This window comes from Sinocyclocheilus rhinocerous, unplaced genomic scaffold (assembly GCF_001515625.1).
Source record: "Sinocyclocheilus rhinocerous isolate Xijiao unplaced genomic scaffold, SAMN03320098_v1.1 scaffold499, whole genome shotgun sequence".
Lineage (NCBI taxonomy): Eukaryota > Metazoa > Chordata > Actinopteri > Cypriniformes > Cyprinidae > Sinocyclocheilus > Sinocyclocheilus rhinocerous.
In genome coordinates, this window is record NW_015637156.1 from 401,408 (window position 1) to 423,576 (window position 22,169).

A 22,169-nucleotide genomic window follows, 5' to 3' on the forward strand; every position below is an offset into this window, starting at 1 on the left:
CTCATCATTGAAAAGTCAGTCACATATATAGGCAACAATATGCCTGACCACACACAGTCTATTGCTGACGCTGACATTTTTGTTACAGTATTCGGAGTCTGTAATCCAAATATGGAGTGTCAAAACAGTATGGATTCATTTCTAATCTTAAATACCCTCATTAGGCCAAATTATACAAAACTACATGAAATCCTCACCACCCTGAAATATACACCCAGAATATAACTGTTGAAAAGAACCAGAACACTTCTCTCGTGCTGGACTTCAAACCAACACCCCCTCCCTTTCATTTTCTGACAGGCCATTTTAGGCTTGTAGAATGTTTAAATTACCCAGAAGGCTTCCCGCTGGCTCATACAATCTCCATCCAACATTCGCCTCCAACCGCGCAGGTACGCACACACACAGACGCACGCAATTTGGGACCGAACGTTTGTGTGCCGATCGTACATTCTCGCACTTCAATTTCACAGTAAGCGGTTTTTGTCATCAATATGGAAATAAAAAATGAATGAAGATGATGAAGATCAAACCGCGGCTCCTGGGCTCCGGTGACTGAGAGCGGCGGCAAAATGAGCCATGACATCACATGGCGCTTTCCTTCGCTCTCCAGCTCATTGCATATCTATACCTCTTCGTTTTGCATCTTCTTTATTTTACTTTTAATTTTCTTTCTTTCTTGCTTCAAAAAGAAAAGGAGGGATTTGTTCTCAAATAAAGTTTTTATTGGCAACGAGAGCTGGGGTCCTTCAGAGGGGCTGCCAAAGAAATGCCTGACAGAATAAGAGCTAATGTGACCGTTTCAATTATTCTTCACACACACGGAGAGTCTGGAAACCATTAGTTTGCAACCCCCTCAGTTTAGGTTTGATGGTTCCCAGGTGAAGGTTGTATTTTCGATGTCCACATGCGTCTCGTCGGTGGACACAATTAGCAACAACTCCGACTGATTTCACTCATAACCCTCCCGCCAAAAGCTGCCATGTTTGAGAGGGAGAGCTACCATTTTCACTCAGATGAGGGTGTATACATACGCTTGCATTCAAAGCAGGGAAGGAAATGAGCAGTCACACGCAAGCTGGTACGCGTCAGCTGGTCCTAGTTAAAATGAGACCGTGGGGTTTTGGGCTTCTGACAGCAGCTTTCCCTCATGTACTCTCGGCCACAGTCACACACACACATTGCCATTGTGACAGCGACATTGAGATATAGCGATTCCTTGTTGCGGTTCGTCTGTTTTCCCAGAAGTCTTCACTTCTGTAAATGGCTACCCACAACGCCTATGAAAGTGAGTGAGGTTCGCAATCATGAAAAATCAAGAAAAAACAGTACTTCCCAACCTAGATCAGCACAGAAATCAAGTGTGTATGGAAAAGAAAAAAAAACCTTTTCTGTGTTATTGTGTGTGTTTGTGTGCGGATGTGAATTAAAAGAGAGAGAGGGAGCGAGAGACTAGTGGTTGGTGAAGTGTGAGCGCTTCCACTCTGACAGCTCCAACAGAAGATTTGTTGAAAGGAGGAAAACGAATCCTGCTTTCTTTCATTTGCGTCAGCCTGTCTTTCATCAGTGTGCTAAGACAGAGAAACCAAGGGGAAGAGAGAGAATCAGGCGTGATGGAGGAGAGAGACTGATATGGGTAGATAATGTATATGTGTGCCTTTGTCTCTCTGTGTGGCTTTCAGGGTACTCAGGACCAACCACAGACATCCTGGAAATGAGAACTTCAGAAAAAAAAATGTGCAGACGTCACGCTACTTCTCATAAAGGTGGCATGAGAAAGAGCTCAGATAACAGAGTCACAGAAATAGGATACAGAGAACATAGACTATTTGTATGTGAGTGTGTGCCAATAGTCATGATGCATGTTCCAGTAGAGCATGGGTTCGATTACTATGGGATGCATAGACTAATTAAAAAATGCATACCTTGAATGCAATGTATAAAAACATTTGTCAAATGTTTTACACCAACTTAACATCTTTATAATCACCAGGCCAAGGCCAGTTTTAACACTGGGTTAAGTAATGTTTCACATCTGTATTGAAAGAGGATTATCACTGCTTTTAACACTTGGTTGTGAACTGACGCTAAAGGAATATAGTGTGAAACGATGCAGTGTTAGAATATTATGGTGAGCTGTTTAGCAGCAGACAACCAATCATAAACTACTTCACTGCTTTCCTCATTAAACAGTCACAGAAACTTTCACACATCTGAGAGGAAGAAATAAAAATGTCAAAGAGTGACAGAATATGCATTAAGTGGGCTATTTAAAATGTGTCTTGTTTTTGTAGTATGTCTCAGAACCGTGATTTCCACACTTTTTCATGATTTATCATGATTAAGAGGTATAATCGATCTTGAGACACAACAAAAACTTTTTAGAGTGAAATATGAGAAAAACGCAGTTGCTCTATTTTGATTCAGATTTTTTTATTGTTGTAACAGTACGCTTATTAAATGTAGGTAGACCAGACCTACTTAGAAATTACACTGCATTACAAGAAGATTTATGGCTATAAAAATTAGTATAACCACAAACAAGTACAGCACACAAGATATAGGCTATAGATAGAGTAGTAGGCCCCTATTTTTCTTTGGGCACAGCAGCATGTGGTTTTCAATCCAGTATAAGCTACATAAATGCTTAATAAGGCTACGTTCACACGTAATGTGTTTATTTACGGGAGTGACAACCATATTCTGTTACAAAACTCACACACATGTAAATTTTGGACTAAACCCCGTATTTTTGTCAAACCCCTGCTGTGTGAACGAAACCTTAGTAGGCTACTTCTGGTGTGAAAGAACCACTCTGCGCACGCGAAATTTGTGTGTATATGGTTTTGGTAACTCACATAGGCGGAGATATGAGCCGTGTGTCATCTGGAGGTTTTAGATACAGTAGGCCTAACTGTTTTGTACCAGAGCTGCTCCCGTCAGTTTTGTGGTCTGCGCGCGGCTCAAATGTTCGAGACTCTGTAAGTAAGTAGCCTAAACCGCTGTCAATCCTAAACAGTAAATGTGTGAACGTATCTTATGTTGATTCACTATCCATATTCTGAATTTAGAGAACCAGAGTGTAATTACAATATTTCCATGAAAAAACAGTTGTTAAACAGGTCACATGTCTATCATGTGCCGGTCAGTTAAGGTTACTAACCTCTTAAATTTAAGAACATTAACTCAAGTCTATGGTTTAATAATTATTAGTACATTTTAAGTATGGCAGTCCCATTAGCCTATGTGTTTTCTGTGCCCTAACTCTGTATCTTTTTGTCTGTCTTTCTATGCCTGTCTCTTTCTCTCATTCCCTGGCCTATCTGTCTTTCTCTTTGTTTCTCCCTCTCTCTTGTCTGTCTCTTTTGCCCTCTCTCAGAGACCAATCATTGTGACCTCATTCTTTGCACAATGACATCAGTGTTCAAAATGACCAATTAGTAGAAAGCATGAGAATTCTAACGAGTCTGTTGGGAAAATTGTATGTGTGTGCCTGTGTGATGGCCATGTAGGTAAAGAAATAGCACATTATTAATGAATGCCCTCCAACAGCTGGTACCCGAATGTAAATCTGCGAGCCTTTGGTGTCTTGCACATTTGTTTTGTTATGAGATACAGTCAACACTAAAGTGAAGCAGTCAAAGGTGGTAAATGGAAAATGCATGTGTGTGTGTGTGTGAGTGTGTGTTCCAGCTGATTTAATCTTGGCTTTCCTTGATACCATCTACTGTTTCAGCCTGTAGACCCAACATATCATCAGTCATACCTGTCAGCAACTAAATCCCTCCCGCTCTCTCTCTCTCTCTCTTTCACTCTCTCTGTCTGTCTCTCGCTTATTTCTCTCCTTCCCACTTAAACGCACACATACACACTCACACATGACTTCTTAGTCCCCTGTGTGTTGTTATGTGATTCTCCTGCGCAGTAAATGTTCTGTACATGTTCCTTTGTGTGTTCTCTCTAACTTCTTATTTGCTTCTTTTGAACAAGAATAAATGAATGGCATAGCTACAACAGTTCTTATCATATTTTTGGGGTTTTTATGCACTTTCCTCCCCGGATATCGGTGGATTTTTGACAAAGACTTACTCTGAAAGAAAGGGAATTGGGTTTCTCTAAACCAACTCAAAAGGGAAAAAAAGCTTGTATTTATACTATTGGAAGCCAAGTTGAAGCACAAACAACTTTTTCTATTTAAAAACACATACATTTTTCAAATAAATAGTAGCATTCAGAAGCATTTTACAACAAGGTTTGATTTCTTAACATTCTTTGGAATTTATTTTTGTATATGTTGATTTAAAAATGTATAGTAAAATCACGTTTGTTCATAATGTTAATAATGTAAATTTATGCATCTAATAAATGTTAGAAATTAACAACACATAATAAATGTTGTAAAAAAAATTGTTCATAATTACTTTGTTAGCTATTACCTTAATTAATGTTAAACCTTACTGTAACGTGTCAACATTTCTTTCATATTGCCTTCTCTCATTTGTTTTATGCTGTAAGTAATTTGGTTGTGATTAATGGTGATACTGCATGCATGTAGGCCATTCATCTTACTTTTATGAGATCTATCTGCTAAACTTTCATCAGTTTGTCGGCTCCAGATGTGCTAAACTGCCAGGATGACTGACAGTCTGTTCATCTTTAGTGTAGTTAAATGTTCCTGGCAATTACATTTAGTATTTTGTAGGCTGAGAAACTGCTTTTGGATGAACACCAACTAATTGACACAAAAACATTACAACATAATTTACCAGTGTAAACACAGTTACGCATAACTAGACTTACCCAGACATTTCATGGTTCGCTTCTTATATATATGTGTATTGGCTGCTTTCGGTTAAAGGTTTTAAGTCATCCATAAAATTTCAATCAAGCAAGTGTTTCTTTCCCAGATTTTTATTTGTCTGAGCCACTTTAAAATGTCAGTTGGCATTAGAGTTTTTGTCTCAGCTGTTTTTTAATTAGATCCTTGTCCTCACTCAGTCCCAATCATTTTCAACACAGTAGCAGAGGTTTTCATTCGAGCATTTGGCAGGTGCCAACAGTTGAGATTGTACCTTTCAACACCTTGATGTTATCACTACACAGTGGGAAAATGCCATAGACAGTTGACTGCACAGCTCAAGCAAACACATACTTCTATAGGGATCCATGGGATTTGATTTAGAGGTCTGGTCTAGGCAGTGTAGTGCATGAGGGATTGGCGATGGAAAGTCTGGCTGTCAAGAATGAAATGTAATAATAACAGTGGAGACTTAGTATTTGAGATTTAGAGGATCAAAGAATTAGAGACTTGAGGGCAGACATACCTCTGAAATGATGTGTGTGTGTGTGTGTGTGTGTGTGTGTGTGTGTGGGGGAGAAAGAATGTAAGAGAAGATGTATCTGTTTTCCTCAGAATTTAAAAGCTTACATATACACTATTGTTCAAAAGTTTCCTTCAGATATCCTTCATTCTAACATGCTTAATATTTATATTAATATTTACTTTTGTGTGTGTGTGTGTTAAAATTGTAATGCATTTTTTGTTCAGGATTCTTTGATCAACAGAAACTTCAAAAGAATAGCATTTATTTAAAATAGGAATCTTCTGTAACAATAAAAATGACTTGACTGTCACTCTTAATCAATTTGGGTTTTTGCTTTATTAAAGTATTAATTTCTTAAATGAAAATCTGACTGAATGGTATATATAAGGATTAAATAAGTAAATTGAGTTAACAAAAAATGTATTAAAATTAAATATTAAATTGATATTAAAATATAAACATATAAAACTATACAAAAATTCAAAAGCCTTATAAAATATTCTAATGTTTTTTTGTACAATTTAACACTCTCATGAACCATTTATTACTCTCATGAACTGTAAGAGACATTTTAATCATTTAGGGTGTGATGTTCTCTTTTCATGCATCTGTCATCAGTCAGCAAGAGTTCTAATTACATCTCAACTTCATGGATAGTTTGCATCTCCATTATCAAATGTCTCTTATGGTTTTTATACAGTCTACTGGCACTAGGAGCAGTTCAGTGTTGAGTACTGCTTATCCTCATCCATGTGTTTGTTTGACACATGCAGCGCTTTAATCAAGTAGCAGGGTAACCGGCACTTTCTTTTTTCCTTAGTCTTTTAATCATATTTGCCTGAAATATTATTTTTAGGCCTACCATTATAGTGGTCACAAATTCATAAAAATACTATACAATTAACTGTATACAATTATAATTGTGTCTGACACCTGAACAACATATAGAAAGGAGATATCTGTACATCTTTAGTAATATTAACATGTGTATATTGAATTGAATTTTGTGAGAGGCGGCGAATGTCGACGATAGTATATTTATGTCCAGTTTTAACAGTGGAGGTTGCTCAGGCCGTCACCTTCAGGCAAAGCATAGAGGTCAAAGTTCAGTTTCGTAGAAAGGTTAACGGTCACCCACTCCTCCCACACTGACTGCACTTTACTCTGGCCATCACGCCAGGCCTCGACCCCATCACCGCCAATAGCCACATCTTAGGAATCTGCCGAGAGAGGAGACTAGAGATCAAAGTTCAAGACCCCATGTGGGCGGAGCCACACTATTGCTCTCTTTCTCTCTCTTTTATATGTTTTTTTTATATGTACTGCACTTCTGCATGTTTTCAGAGACCTGAAGTTCAAAGCTACAGATGCTAGTGTCAGATAAAGCCATCGCATATAGCATGTACGTAAATAGTAGCATGCTAATACACACATGTTCGAACACACCCCTCCTCTGTCATTAAGGACCATTTTCTAAGCTTCCTGATCCTTCATCAGCACCTTCCGCTTCATTCCTGATTGGCAGAAACATGCTGACCTCGGCAGACATCTGATTGGACGACACTAAGGTCTTGTGGTGGCGGTCTACACCCCTTGTCTGAATGTCAAGGGTGGATGTTTGTTCAGGTCTTTGATCGGTTCGAGCTGACAGGATGGGAAAAAATACAAAGGGACTGGTTAGCTGAAGTCTGAATAAACTGTAAGCATACACATTTTGGTCTCTATCCTCTAACCATCTAAATAAAACCTCCACATTATTATTTTAATAACTGATGAATGGCACATTGAGGTAAAAAACAAAGCCACTGGACGCGCTGCAAGATTTTTTTATCCATTTGAGAGTTATGAATGAGTAAAGTTTAGTTCGGAAAGTATGTTTTTCATTCATTTTGCGTATTAACAGTGTCAATACATGGCACAAACTTACAGCAGCAGCCCAGCTATGTATTATTGACTTTTTCTAATTACAATTAACTAACTAATATATAGTATATTTATTTTTTAATAAGATTTATTTATCTCGTAATCTCAACACAATCCTAACTGACAGTTTGCAATGAGACAGTTTTGTGTTATCACTTATGTTATAATGTCGCACTGCCCCCTGCTGGATAAGATATGTATTGACCTTCACAGAAAAGTTGTCTAATTGATGCGCCATATCGATATTAAGCATATAATAATAGATTATTCGGTTTAAAGTAAATTTCGAACCACTTGATAATGTTTTTATATATAAACTCCATCTAGAATATTAACATTTAGGGTTCCAAGATATCACCACCTATAATTTACGTATTTATGACCTATTTAATTAAATGTTACATTACATTCTATATGAGCATTCTGCTAATAGACATCATACAAAAATATGTGCTATGCACATCTACAGCTAATTATAGCCAATGATCATTAATGTGCTTTTTAAGTTGATGGAGACATATTTGAAACAAGGAATCTCAAAAATGCCCTATTCAAACATTTTAAACAGCATTCGTGGAATGCCTTTTTTATATTTACATGTTATATATTCATATTTATATATATATGTATATCTTTCAGCTATACGATGATGGTGGTGATGATTAACATAACTAATAAACATCATTAGATGACTTTTCCCAAACAGCACTGATTACATAATTAATATGCCACCCCTTACTGCCATGATCTACATGACAGTGATGGCAATTAGTAAATATTCTTTGATGGAATAAAATACCAGACCATTGATAAAATACCAGTGCGACTCTGTGATCTACAACGCCTCATCCAGGCATTTCCAGCATGTCAATTTCCTATTCATCCTCATGTGTCTTTTACATGAAAAAAACAGACCATTTTTACTTACTCCAGCCTGAATGTGGTGGTAATTGAGGTCTCGGTGAGCTGCACAATGAACTGATTTGAACTATTGTCACATGAAATGCTTCTCTGGTGAATTTGGAGCGAGTCCAAAGGTTTTGTTCAGCATGTGAATGCATTTTATTGACTGGTCATATAGGGTGCACATTTCCTGGAGATTATTTTACATGCTCGTTGGTTGGCCTTTCCCTGCTTCTTCTCTCTTTATAAGACTACAATTAGGGAGGAAATCAGTTTATAGTTGTCTAATAATTCCTCAGTAATGCATTAATATTTCAAGACCAGCCACCTCATTAAGGGTTTAGTTATCAAATCATAGTGATTCGGAAAAGAAGTCTACTTCAAAAAAAGTCTTCATCTTCTGGCCCATCTTAAGAAACCTTAGGCACCTTTGGTAAGGACTTCTGCTCCTCTTTCAGTTGGACCTGTCACTCTGTTGCTATGAAACATTCAAGAAGGTAATTAGTGAATGAATGAAGGTGGGTGCTGTGTGTTAATATATTAAGTATGCAATGCTGTGAGTGCATCATAAGGAATGTCTTTGTGAGTATGTTTATTTGCACATGGCCAAATGTATAAAAACCCTGCGTTGTGCTTGGACTTCAGTGAACGATTGTAAGATGTCCTACTTCACTCTTCTCTTTTTAGCCCTCGGCACCCTGAGCAGCTTCATGCTAAGGGAGGTTACGGCTCTCAGATTGCCACTTCCTGATGACAGTGATCCTGATAGATTTACATGGGGACAGTTTCCTGAGGTAAGTGCTTTATACTCTTTCTTTTTCTTTACTTCCTTTACTATTTTGAGTTGGAATATACAGTATGTGTGGAATTGTGGATACAGAGTAAATTGTCATAGTCATAGTTTGCCCAAAACTTAATAGACTTTGATCTAAGTCTTCATATCTAATAGGATTGAATAAACTTGATTACATGGGGTTGCACCATGTCATTATAAAATAATATAATTTCAAGTGACTTAAAATAATGATGATGATAATTATTGTTATTTTTGTTTTCTTTATCTTTGATCTAAGGCTTCATATATAATATTATTGAATTTTCTTTTTTACATTAAGTTGCACCATTAAAAAGTTTTGTAATATATAATGTTTAATTTTTATTTTGATTACAATTATTTTTATTTTATTTCAATTATTATTATTAAATAAAATAATGTTGCACCATGTTATTTAAAAATAATAATATAGTTATAAATTTTATATTAATCTTACTTTTACTATTTAGATTTAAAATTTGATAATTATTATTGTTTTTATTGTTGTCTTTTATCTACATCTTCATACTGTGTCTATTATTACTGAATAAACATGATTACATTAGGTAATTACCAAATTAAAAGAAAAAAAAGCAGAAATATTTAAATAAATAACAAATAAGCAAAGTTATAAGAAAGAGATCCAGCTACTGTTAGTATCCTCTATACGTCTTTGAATTTTAAAGTGGAAATGAGCAAATAAAAACATAACAATAAAAAAACAATAATAATTGTAAATTTGAAAAAAACAGTGAATGCAACTTCTTAGTTTGAAAGTGACATCAGTGACTAGTGTATCAGTACAGTCCACTGATTACTAAATCTGCTGATTTTCACCATTTCTTCTTCTACATTTTTGTTGTCAAAGAATGCTCAAGAGATTCCCCGGAGTCTGGAGATAGAAGACTTCACTCTTAATGTAGCCCCAACCAGCACCCGTGTGAGCTCTCCCACCATCCTGCGACTTCACCCCATAATAACAAAACCAACACATGTGCACGCCAACCTCCCCCTTCGCTTCGGGCGGGATACAGAGATGACCCCAAGGGAACGCGCTAAATCCAATATCAACCTCCCTCAGCGCTTCGGCCGGTCCTGCACAATGTGTGCGCGCTCAGGGACCGGACTCTCAGCCACCCTCCCGCAAAGGTTTGGGAGGAGGAACATATTCCCTTTAGACCCTTTCCATGCATTGACTCTCTACACACGCACACCTGAATCACCATTTCCAAAAGAAAGGTGAACTTGAATATTTCTGTTATCAACTGAAACTGATTTTGGGTGATTTTTTTATATATATATAATTTATATATAATGTATTAATTTCATTGAATTTCTAACAAATTGCTTTATTTGATTTCTCTCGCAGGACTCAAGTCCATGACTACTTGCTTGAAACAGTAGAAGACTCTGTAGAAAAAACTGTAAAGAACACAGACTACACAGCTTTAGACTAACGAAGCCCACAAAACAACAGCTGTTTATGAGAGATGTTTTGTTCACCAGTTTTATGAATTTCCTATTCTCTTCATGCATTTGCATCTGTACTTGCCTGCTTGTAAACTGTTTGAGTAAATTATGAATAACACTATACTAGTGACAGTGTTATTATATGTTTCAAAAGAGTTTTTTTTTGTTGCTGTAATGCCATTGAAGAACCATTTTTGGTTCCTTAAAGAATCTTTCAATCATCATTTCCTTAAAAAAAAAAAAAAAAATGTCTTTGTCTAAAAAAACATTTTATTAATCTAAAGAAACTTGTCCACTATAAAGATCCTTTTATGCAAGAAAAAGGTTCCACTGATGTTAACAGTTCTTCGTGGAACCATTCATGCTAATAAAGAACCTTTATGTTTAAGAGAGTTTCAACATCCAACACCCATAACTGCATCAATGTTCCTTTCGTTCCTGCATAAAAAAGAGCCACTCGGCTTTCTCCTGCAAATGCACTCCACAGTACAATGCTTAATGAGGTTGAGGTGTTATAAATACACTCTTTAATTAACTGGAATGTTTGATGTTGATTCTCTACAAGATGGTCTGCATACAGGTTGCTGAGGAACAGTGTGACATGCCATTTGCCCAATGATTTGCTAAACACACACACATCTAACCAAGAATAATGATATAATACACCTACCTCATATAGGTGCACAAGATGCAGAAGATATATGATCCCTCTCTGCTTTGCTTTAAGGTCTTATTTAAGTTTTCAACCAAGAGACAACCCAGCCTTCCCCTGGACAGCGATTTCAACCTGCAGGGAACAAATTACATAAAAGAGAACTGGTGTTTGCAATATCAAAACCATTCCTTGCTCTCAGGTTTTTGACCTTCAGTATTCATCCTATGACTTAGATATCCAAGTTTCACAAAAACTCATGAGGTGAAACTTCACACAACCTACATGCAGCAGTTCTCTTGCTATAATACAAACTATATAGCAATCTAAATGAAGTAGGCCTACATTATATCCAAAAGCATTCAACTGCATCAACGATGTGCAAAACTTGTACAAATGTCTAAACTGGATAACACATGATCAATTTTTTAGCCTTTTCTTCATGACAAACAGATTACAAACAAACACTGCTATGGGTGTAAGAAGATTCCCTAAAATGGTGTTGCATTTACTACTAAAAATCACTGAGAAATTATTTAAATAAATTTCACAAATAAATACAAACTCCCACATCAAAAAGAGCAGTAGCAGTCTGGCAAAATATAGGCCTACAAGACAAGAGAAAAAGAAAACTTACCATTTACAAATTTGATTGTCCAACAACTGAGCAGTTTACAACCTGTTACAAATAACAAAACAGATCAACCACATTTTGTTACTAATAGATGATCCCCCAAATTCTAACACTGAAAAAGTATTGTCTTGTAAAACGTACTCCAACAATCTTTTAGTTTTATTTATAACTTAAAGAAAACATTTTTTTTTTTCATATGTTCAGTTACTAAATCCAGTCTATGTTCCAAAAATACACCTAAAAGTATAATTAAATGTCGGATATTCACATCCACCATGGTCAGACTGATTTTGAGGGTGTATTCGTGGAAGAAAAAAAGGTTTAAACTGAACAGAAACTGAGAACTGTATTGGCAGTTAGCCATGGCATTAAAATGAGTGAAATTTGACAAATGATAGTAACATACTTGAGTATTCGTAGCGCAGTAAATATGGGTGCACGACGTCTGTCATTTAATATAGGCCTACTAATACATTAAGATACAACGAATTTCGTTACGGTATTGTAGCGTAAGATAACTTTTAAATGTCAATATCTATTTTACGTTTACAGAACGATTTTAATCCACAATGTTTTATTCAATCGATGTTCATATGGATCCCGTATTCCGCGTTCATTTGAGAAAGAAGTTATTCGATTTCCTGACGTACATTTGCGTCCTTACAAAATTAATCGGCTGTGGCAATACTACACTGATAGTGTCAGAGATGGTACCATGGCACTTGTTTTACTTCAGTGAATATTTTAAAAATAGGTTTATTTTTGAAAGTCAATTTCTGTAGACAAAGATCCTTTCTTTTTTTTTTCAGATCCATCTGTTGTGAGCATTAAAATGGGAGAAGACACAGAAAAAGGAAAGCAGATCTTTGTTCATAAATGCTCTCAGTGTCACACTGTTGAAGCTGGAGGCAAACACAAAGTTGGTCCAAACCTATATGGACTCTTTGGTCGCTTTACATATCTTACTGATCAACTACTGCAGCTAACAATTCTCCAGTCCACCAGCAGAGTTCACTGTTTCCTCAGAAGTAGTTCATGGTTATTGTAATAACTCCGATAAACTAATCACATATTTAGATTATGTAAATGCATGTAAATGCATGATATATGACAACTATCATATTCACATTTTGGGACATTTCATTGAATGTTTTGCATATCCATAAAACTTTAAGTTTAAAACCTCAGTATTATTTTGATGTTTTATGTAATTCATGCCATCTAATAAATAACATGCCACAAATTTGACTATTTAAAGTATCTTATAATCACTATGTAGCTAATGTATTGTATGTAATTAGCATTCTGTTATATTTTAGGCCTTTTTTGGACTCAATCCATTAGAACTGGAAGGGTGAATGAATGGAAATGTTTCTGCTCATAAATGTCAGACTCTGTTCCATGTCTGTTTGTGTTTTCTTCCCCAACGTGCTCCAGGTTATGTTTATGTCATTGATTTCAGGTGTTCCTCATTGTGTCCCTCCTCTAGTCCTGTATTTAATGGTTTCCTGTTTTGAGTTCGCTGTCCGGTATTGTTTACGTCAACCTCATCAGCTATGTGTGTTTTCCTGGTTCCCTTGTGTTGGATTATATTATTAAAATCTCCTTGTTACTGTTCTCCACGTCTCCTCGTTCCTCGCTCCGCGCTCCAATACAGTAGCACCGTGACAATAATCCACACAGATTCAATTGAATCCTAATTAAATCTTAATCTGTTTAACATGAAGTAGTCGTTTACACTTGCTGCATTTGTACATCTGTTAAAATAATGGCATTTTAGAAAACTAGTGCATATGTTTTACTATGTGTTTTCCTTTGTGTTCATGTGTCACTGTCAACCAATGAATAAAACAGAGAAAAAAATTAATACATTTATTTATAGTGATCTTTTCATAGATCTTTTCAAATTGTTTTAATTCTCTTAAGCAAAGAGTTTCTGACAGATAATTTAATGATTTGTCTTGTCAAGTTTACTTCAATTTCCAAATAAAGTGTCTAAACTTCTACAATGGCATAATGATCAATATCACTATATAGACAAACAGACAAGGAAAAGAAGGCAAATAAGAAATGGCACACAAAAGCATCTGATGTCATATTTTCCGTATGCTGTACTTGTTGCCCACTGTCATGGGAAAGCACTAGTCTCAGTGCTCATTTCCCAGAGCTGACAACATGACGTCCATCACACTTCAGTGTTTAAAGTGCTGCACTCATGTGTGAATATGAATCTCTTTTAAAACATACCTGTGTCAGGTTCAGTGGTTTGGTACATTCCACTGAAGGGAGGATTCCCTTTCTAGTGTAGATGGGTGTTGGCAATGAACTAAAACCTTTGTCGTTAAGGCAACCCTGGGATGACATGCAAAAGAGCCGATTTGTCTAGCATAAATTAATCACAGCATCATGGATGCCCTATTCCTTTCGTAAGAACTTACGTTGACCTCACAATATACTTATATTGCCCACCCAATACCTGGTTATTCTCTGGGTTATTAGATGGTTCGATTAATTTGACTGTAATAGACAGACAGATGGTTCGATTAATTTGACTGTAATAGACAGACAGATAGATAGATAGATAGATAGACAAAAACACAGACAGACAGATGCCAGATAGATAGATAGACAGACAGACAGACAGATAGATAGATAGATAGACAAAAACACAGACAGACAGATGCCAGATAGATAGATAGATAGATAGACAAAAACACAGATAGATAGATAGATAGATAGATAGATAGATGATCTGCTTACCTAGGCGTACCTGAATTACATAATGGTCTCTGTTGTGTTTTAAAATGCCGTTTCTCGATAGGCTACATATCACGCTTCTATGGATTTTAATTGGCTTCCTAAACGTCAATCACCATTATGCCCCGCCCACCTCATGCTCACCTCACCGCGGAACTCAAAACACAGTTCGAGGCTCAAACCTGAGCTGGAAGCCGTAAACTTAAAACCTGCGGTCTCCTCCACCTTCCGCTTTACTCTCGGATTACATCGGTGCGTCACGGACATTTCGTTCGCGATAACCTTCCCAGAAGCGAAGTTACCTAAGATCTGACTTCGACAGGTAGAAGAAGTGCGATGGCGAATCCGGTGACAGTCACTTGGTCCAAAGTATAAATGTACTGATAAGGCGTTTTTAGAAGTGGACCGTCAGTGACACGAAGACAGAGCCGCTGCGCCACGCTGTCACTCTGAACCTGGCAACCGCGGTAGGCGCTGAGTTTGTGTTCATTTTACGCACGGAGACATTTAAATCTGTCTTTGAATTATCAAACAAGTCCTAGCTTGTTGTAAGAGAAGTATTGTAACTGTGATTCATAGTCACTTTTACTGTGGGAAACCTCTTAACAGTCAATGGATATACATCCGAGCATAAATATGATTATAAAAGAGCGTTTTGTTAATACTGCAGCCCTGATCACCAATCATCGCTTGTTGTTTGTTTTGAGTTTGGTGTCTGTCGTCTTAGAAACCCTTGAAAATTCTGTTTCCTGTTCTCATCATGGATAGACTGACTCATCGATGGGCCTAACTTTACGCCGCTTTTGATCTCAGGCGGCTTTGCAGTTCGTGTTGAGATGTTAAAGTTTTTTGTGATTGATCTGTTTGGTCAAAGTCAACGTCGCATCGCGTTGCTGTGGCAACGAAAAGGGATCCGCATCGCTTACAAACGTTCAAGTGGCGCCTGGAATGCAATTTTTTGTGTAGTATAATCATTTTATTCTTATTTTATGTAGATTTTTTGTTATTCATTTAATTGGGTATAACGTCAAATGTTGCTCCCCATAATTATTATCAAACTGGCTATGGTGTAATGTGACTAATGGAGCCAAGTTAGACTTTTTAAAATGTTTGTTTTGACTTAAAGCGACAGTACACCCTAAAATGAAACTTCTGTTTCTGTCGTCGTTTACCATATTGGTATGGCTTCCTTTCTTCTGTAGACAGAAAAGCATATGTTTGGTAGAACAGTCTCAAGTCACTATTCGCTTTCATCCTTTTTTGTTTTTTTTTCTGTGCAATGAAAGTGAAAGGTAACCGAGGTTGCCATTCTGCTTACTATCTTATTTTGTGTTCCACTTTAAGGTTGCAAAATGCAAATATTCTGTTGTATAATAGTTTTACCTCTCATTTTATGTAGTTTTTAGTACCATTGATTTGGTTAATTATTTATTTTTAGACAACAAGGAACATTGTCAAACATTGTTCCCCATCATGTCATCACGATCACTGTGGTTTAGTGGGACTTTTTCAGAGTGCTAAACTGAAGGCATTACATGTTTTGAATTGAATTATGTGGCTTATAGGTTGTTTCAGTAGGTTTGTCCTAAATGTACTCATACACAACCATAGGCTAAAGCAAATTAGGGCTGTGCAATTAATCGCATGCGACTGTCATGCGCATCTCTTCAGTAAAGCCGGTTCCGTGATTGGTAGTAAATCGCCATCACCTGCTTTCAGATGGAGCGGCATTTAAAGGTGCAGTAGGAGATCTTGGAAAATGCTAACTTTAGCCTGATAGCACTGAAAGCGAACGTCCCACCCTCCCTGCAATCGCCATCTAAAGCCACGCCCCCTGAATGCATATACGCTCACAGACCAGAATACCAGAGACAACATTACTTCAATAGGCTACATCAGCGGTTCCCAATTCCAGTCCTCGCACTGAATGTGAAGACGTGTGTGTGTGTGTGAGTGTGATGTGTGTGAAGATGCTGCGCAGCGCAAATCCATGAATGAATGTTCTGAAGTGAAGTAAACTTCAACGGATTTCCCCTGCTCAGAGAGTAGGGAGCAATGAACACTGTGGTCGGAACACAGTTCATGCACGTAGCTCACTTCTAACAAGCTGGTTATCTGAATCGGGTGTGTTAACTAAGCGAGACATGCCAAATATGCAGAGCTGGGCGGCGTGAGGACAGGAATTGGGAACCGCTGGGCTACATCATGTGTCATTCACTGGTGAGACAACTTTAAAAGTACTACAATACCAGGAAGGAAGATCGGGTTGTTGATGTTTGTCTGCCATTCTCGCTCTGTAATTAAAACGCTTGGACCGAGCGTTTTGATTGGACGGACATTTCTTGGCCCTACGCCTTCCACAGAATATATGAATACGGATAAATACATTTAGACCACTTAACTTAATGATTGCTATCGTGATGTGAAGAGACTTTCAACCAGCATAACAAAAAATGTTTCTGAAGACAATCACCTATTGCACCTTTAATACACAGAGCCGTAGTTCACTGACAAGCTAGGCGATATCGCATTCGATTATAATCGAATGCGATTCATCTGCGATTATGAACGCGATATTGCCTAATTGTCAGTGAACTACGGCTCTGTGTAGTGAATGCCGCTCCATCTGAAAGCAGGTGATGGAGATTTTCTACTAATCACGGGACCGGTTTTACTGACGAGATGCGCATGACAATCGCATGCGATTAATTGCACAGTCCTATTACAGCCACACGATAGTTCATACAGATCATAGTTTAATAAAACATATCAGTGACCTTTTTTCAGAGTTGGAAGTTAGATGTCAAATGTCATTTGAAGAAGTGAAGTAAATGACAGTCAAGTCACCTTTATTTATATCGCACTTAATACTGTAAACAGTCAATTTTTTGGTTAAAGTCAGTTCGGCATTGATTCCGTGATGTCATTGATGATGATACACAAAGTTATGTCATTTGCTGTCTAACCAATGTACTTAATTTGATAAACTTTAGTTGCCCCTGTGAGATCATATTTACTAAATCATGTGACTGAAGCATCTTTCAAAGACCTCAAGGGTTATATTGGTTTTTCCCCTGAAGTCACTGACTTTGTCATCTGTACTTTTCGTTTGACCCTCACCCACAATAAGCTGTTCATTATTCAAGTCTAACAACCTTTACTCCTTTTAATCTAACATATGAGTTTGTATTTGTCATAACTGTATCTTCGATATGCTTTCCTTGGCCTTGGTCCCACTGTACAGCCCTCACCCTATAGCCCATTTACTATAATGACCAAGTTAATGATTGGCATGTATTATAAAGGGCCAGTCCTCATATTTTGTGCATATTTGTATGTGTGTGTGTGCATTACTACTTACACCCACATTCTATGATTTCACACTCCATTCAAGTCAGTATAGACAATGTCATTTTCCGTTGATGGTTTTGCATTGTTTGGCCCTACAACTAACTCTGACCGTACTGTGCTGGCGTTCTCTTCTCCTGTGTTTACATCATAGCTTACTCACCCTCATCAGACAAGACAACCTGTTTTCAATGTCACACATGCAAAGTTAATATACAAGTAAATATGTATGTCAGTAATTTAGGGCATTAAGGTTAAAGGGATAGTTTACCCAAAAATGAAAATTCTGTCATTAATCATTCACCGTCATGTCGTTCCAAACCCGTAAGACCTTTGTTCATCTTCAGAACACAAATTAAGATATTTTTGATGAAATCCGTGAGCTTTCTGACCCTTCATAGAGAGCAAAGTAACTGAAATGTTCCCAGACCAAGGACATTGGTAAAACAGTCCATGTGACATCAGTGGTTCAACCGTAATTTTACGAAGCTGCGAGAATACTTTGTGCGCAAAGAAACAAAAATAATGACTTTATTCTACAATTCTTCTCCTCTAAATCACGTCTTCCTCCATTATCGAGAGTACCTCTGCATGTAAACAACGCATGCTTATGGTGCTGCTGACGTAGAACACACATGCGCTGAGCCTTGTTTACGTGCAGAGGAAAGCAATGCGATAATGTCTGCGATAATATCGTAATTGTTGTTTTACCGATGTGCGATTTGACATTGAGTATTTTGCAAAAGCCATTCAAAACACCCCTACAGAGCGCACGCATACATTATGTGAAGTTTAGACTAGTGCGCATATAGAGTGTGTTCTTTCACTGCATGATTCAGTCTATTAAAATGCATTTAGAATGTTCACAAATTCAAGACATGATGGCAGAAAATGTATATATTTATACCATTTCATATAGTTAATAATCAATTTCACACGAAGAGTGCCGTTTTTCTCCAAATATTACCATGATTACAAATGTGATATTGTTTTTTTTCAACAGTTCAATAAACAAGTTAATTAAGAGACTTGTGTATTAGACACTATATTGCCTGTTTTTGCTCTATTTCGACAACAAAAATAATTCCAAACAAAGCCACAACGCTGTTTTGCATATCCGAGCAACATGACGTTGTTTCGTTCCTGATTGAATCAACCGTTTAAATGATTCGGTACAGTCGCAATGACTCACTTATTTACAGTGACTTGCTGCCACTTGCTGGCATTCAAAGTATCTTTTATTATTTAAATAAATTCAAATATCAGTATTCAACATTTTATGTTTAATATATCAAAACATTATTTATGCATTTGTAATTGCAGGTTAAATGCATTCATGTCTTGCATTAAACAATGTGTCTAAATGCCACTTCAGATGCACCTTCTGTGTTGATTTAATTTGCTTGGTAACAGCCCAGATGTCTTATTATTCTAATTCACTGATTAAATGTAAGAATTTAACTCAAAAGATAATGGACACTTTTAGAAAAAATGGCTTTTTAAAGGTAAAAATGCCCATAAAATGTAAAAATAAGTTTAAACTTATTGGAAAAGATTAATTTCTCTCAGTTTGAACTGACCACCACACAGAATATGAAGAATATTAAAAATATTAGGAATCAGCTGTCCACGGCAGTTCTTAAGATACCAGCACAATAATACACTCAGCAAAATATCGTCTAATTATCATTATCGATAAAATCCCAGAAAATATCGGGATATTATTTTTTGTCAATATCGCACACCCCTAATGCGTCGTGGTACTCTCCATAATGGCGGAATTCGTATTTGGAGGAGAAGAATTGTTGAATAAAGTTGTTAATTTTGTTTTCTTTGTGCACAGAAATGTATTCTCATAGCTTCATAAAATTATGGTTAAACCACTGATGTCACATAGACTATTCTATCGATGGCCTTACAATGTTTCTGAGCCTGGGAACATTCAGTTGCATTGCTGCCTATGCAGGGTCAGAGAGCTCTCGGATTTCATCAAAAATATCCTAATTTGTGTTCCCAAGATGAACGAAGGTCTTAAGGGTTTGGAACGACATGAGGGTGGGTAATTAATGACAGAATTTTCATTTTTGGGTGAACTATCCCTTTAAGACTTTTAGGAATTAAGAAAAAAAACTTGAATCAAAGAATAAGCCCCTTTCTTTCTTCCACCCCAAAAAGCCATACAGTAACAACACTTACACCCATATGCAAAGGAATTAAAATGATTTTTGAAGGATCATGTGACACTGAAGACTGTGTGCTTTTTTTATGAAACATTATAACACTCAAGGCTGTGCAGAACAGTAATTTTATCCCACTTTGCGTCATGGCTAACTCCATTATCGCTGTTGCATTTGTGTGCTGTGGCTGTCTTTTGAATCTGTTCTCAGCATAATAATAGGAAAGAAAAGGGTTAAAGGAAAACCCTGCCTTTTTGTATTTGCATGTCTTCCTGACTCTCCCTTTGAAAAGAGACCGTGGGAGCCTATAATTGCACAAGGGACAAGGAAACTTATTTTGGAGAGTCTCCTTTCTAAAGTCTTGATTTTATGAGTTTATCACAAGAGATTTAGCAACACATTTCGACTGATTAGCAGAAATGCAAATAACCTAAAGTATATATTTAAAACCTAGCATGCAGGGCAAATCTGGCTGAAATGTTTGTAGTGTGTACTAGACTTGTGCCGGTATTCGGTAATGCGATATATCACGGTAATGAATATGCACGATATTGTTATCGTGGGCACTTCTAAATACCGTGAATAATTATATATTACAAATTATTCAGAATTTTGAATGCATTTTAAGAATACTTTTCCCATAAACTGGTCAAAATGCACAACACCACTGTATGCTGGATGAAAGACCCGTGAGCACTCTGATGTAAAGCGGACGTGAAGCACATGGCGGAACATGCGAGAGACGCTCTGGATGAAAGCGCACTTTCACTCTCTGACAGCAGATGGCGCTAAACTGCAGAAATAATACTACTACTAATAAAAATAATGCATTTAAATGCAGCCATTGTGAATGTTAATGCATTAACTAAGGTTAACTAATGAGGTCTTATTGTAAAGTGATACCTATTGGTCTTTATAGTTCTTTTGCACTTTAATCTGTGTAAAACTTTTAACTTTATACATTTTTCTGTATTGCTTTATTGCATTTAAATGTTCAGTTATTTTTGTTATAAGAAAAAGGTTATTAAACCTGTTATACTGTATTATGACAGCACTTTTTTTTTTATACTTAATTTCAATATCGTGATAATACCGTATACCGTAATAAAAGCATTAGCAATTAATCGCAACATGAAAATTTGATACCGGCATAACCCTAGTGTGTACAAACGTGGAGATGCAAAGCCACAGGAATTCATTTTTCCCTAAACACCAACTGCATACTTCAGTTGCAAACTAAACAAAAATCAGACTTTGAGTTCAGTAACCTTGAGCTGGAGTTACTGGTATTTACATACAAATTCTCAAACACACTTAAATTAAAAAAGAAGCAAGTAAGTGAATGCCCTTGAATACTCGGAAACTTACTGTGAGTGTATGTGTGGAATAACAACATGTTTATCCTAAGGCTAGAGTGGCTCACATATACAAGAGGAGCTTTTGTGTGTGCGGTCTGTCTATTCACCACAAATTTGCTCTGGTGACTCATATCATGAGAATGACCTGAGCATTAGTAGTCTGTGGTGTCGTTCTCTCCTATCCACATGTTCCCAGTGCTTTTATCCTAAAGATTTTACAGTGTATGCAAATATGACACACATGGATGTGTGTGTTGCTTGGTGTGGATATATGGTAAAGTCATTTTTAGAGGTCTGTGGTCACTCTGAAGTAGTTTGCTCTGGTTGTGTTTGAGTGAGATATTTTGTTTGAGTTTGAAATGTGGTCCAGTCAGGTTCATTATTGGAGGTATCTGTACAGTGGCGTAGCATCTGGGTATGCAGGTGCATATGGGCCCGGGCAGTGCGGGGGCCCGCCGAGCTGGGGGGAACTTTTAATTGAAACGAGGGAACGAATAGAGCCCTCCATGGGCCTGGCCCTTCAACAGCTTATGAGAATTCTCGGCCCGAGTCCGACTGGATACCGTGACTTTTTTTCTCTCTCTCTTCCCCATTACACAGCTATTAAAATAGTTCAGTTTTGGTTTTTAATGGCAAAGCGGTCATATTTATTTTTGTTTCTTTAAGTTAATTTAGAAATATGTTTGGAACATTTTATGTTTGTTAAATTCAAGTTTTTGTTTTTTAAAGGAACGACCAAGCGGCAGCGGCAGACATTGAGTTGAGCATTATGTTTGATCAATTTAGCCTTCTTAAACCAACACGACTTG

At 37.0% G+C, this 22,169-nt stretch overlaps 1 protein-coding gene and 1 long non-coding RNA gene across 4 annotated transcripts in view; one reads left to right on the plus strand and one right to left on the minus strand.

The window, feature by feature from the left end:
* Positions 1-6,781: 6,781 nt before the first annotated feature.
* LOC107748752 (uncharacterized) lies at positions 6,782-14,534 on the minus strand. The gene is made up of 5 exons (XR_001640960.1): positions 14,481-14,534; positions 13,968-14,072; positions 11,724-11,765; positions 11,105-11,221; positions 6,782-6,968 (listed from the first exon to the last, which is right to left on the minus strand). It is a non-coding gene; the product is annotated as an uncharacterized LOC107748752 (long non-coding RNA).
* An 82-nt stretch (positions 14,535-14,616) lies between these two features.
* The window catches only part of LOC107748670 (oxysterol-binding protein-related protein 3-like), a 20,133-nt gene continuing 12,580 nt past the window's right edge, over positions 14,617-22,169 (plus strand). For 2 of the 3 annotated variants that reach the window (XM_016563573.1, XM_016563571.1), the window contains exon 1: positions 14,617-14,944. The gene's annotated coding sequence lies outside the window, so the exon portion shown is untranslated. The remainder of the gene's footprint in view (positions 14,945-22,169) is intronic. The other variant, XM_016563572.1, reaches the window with a different exon arrangement.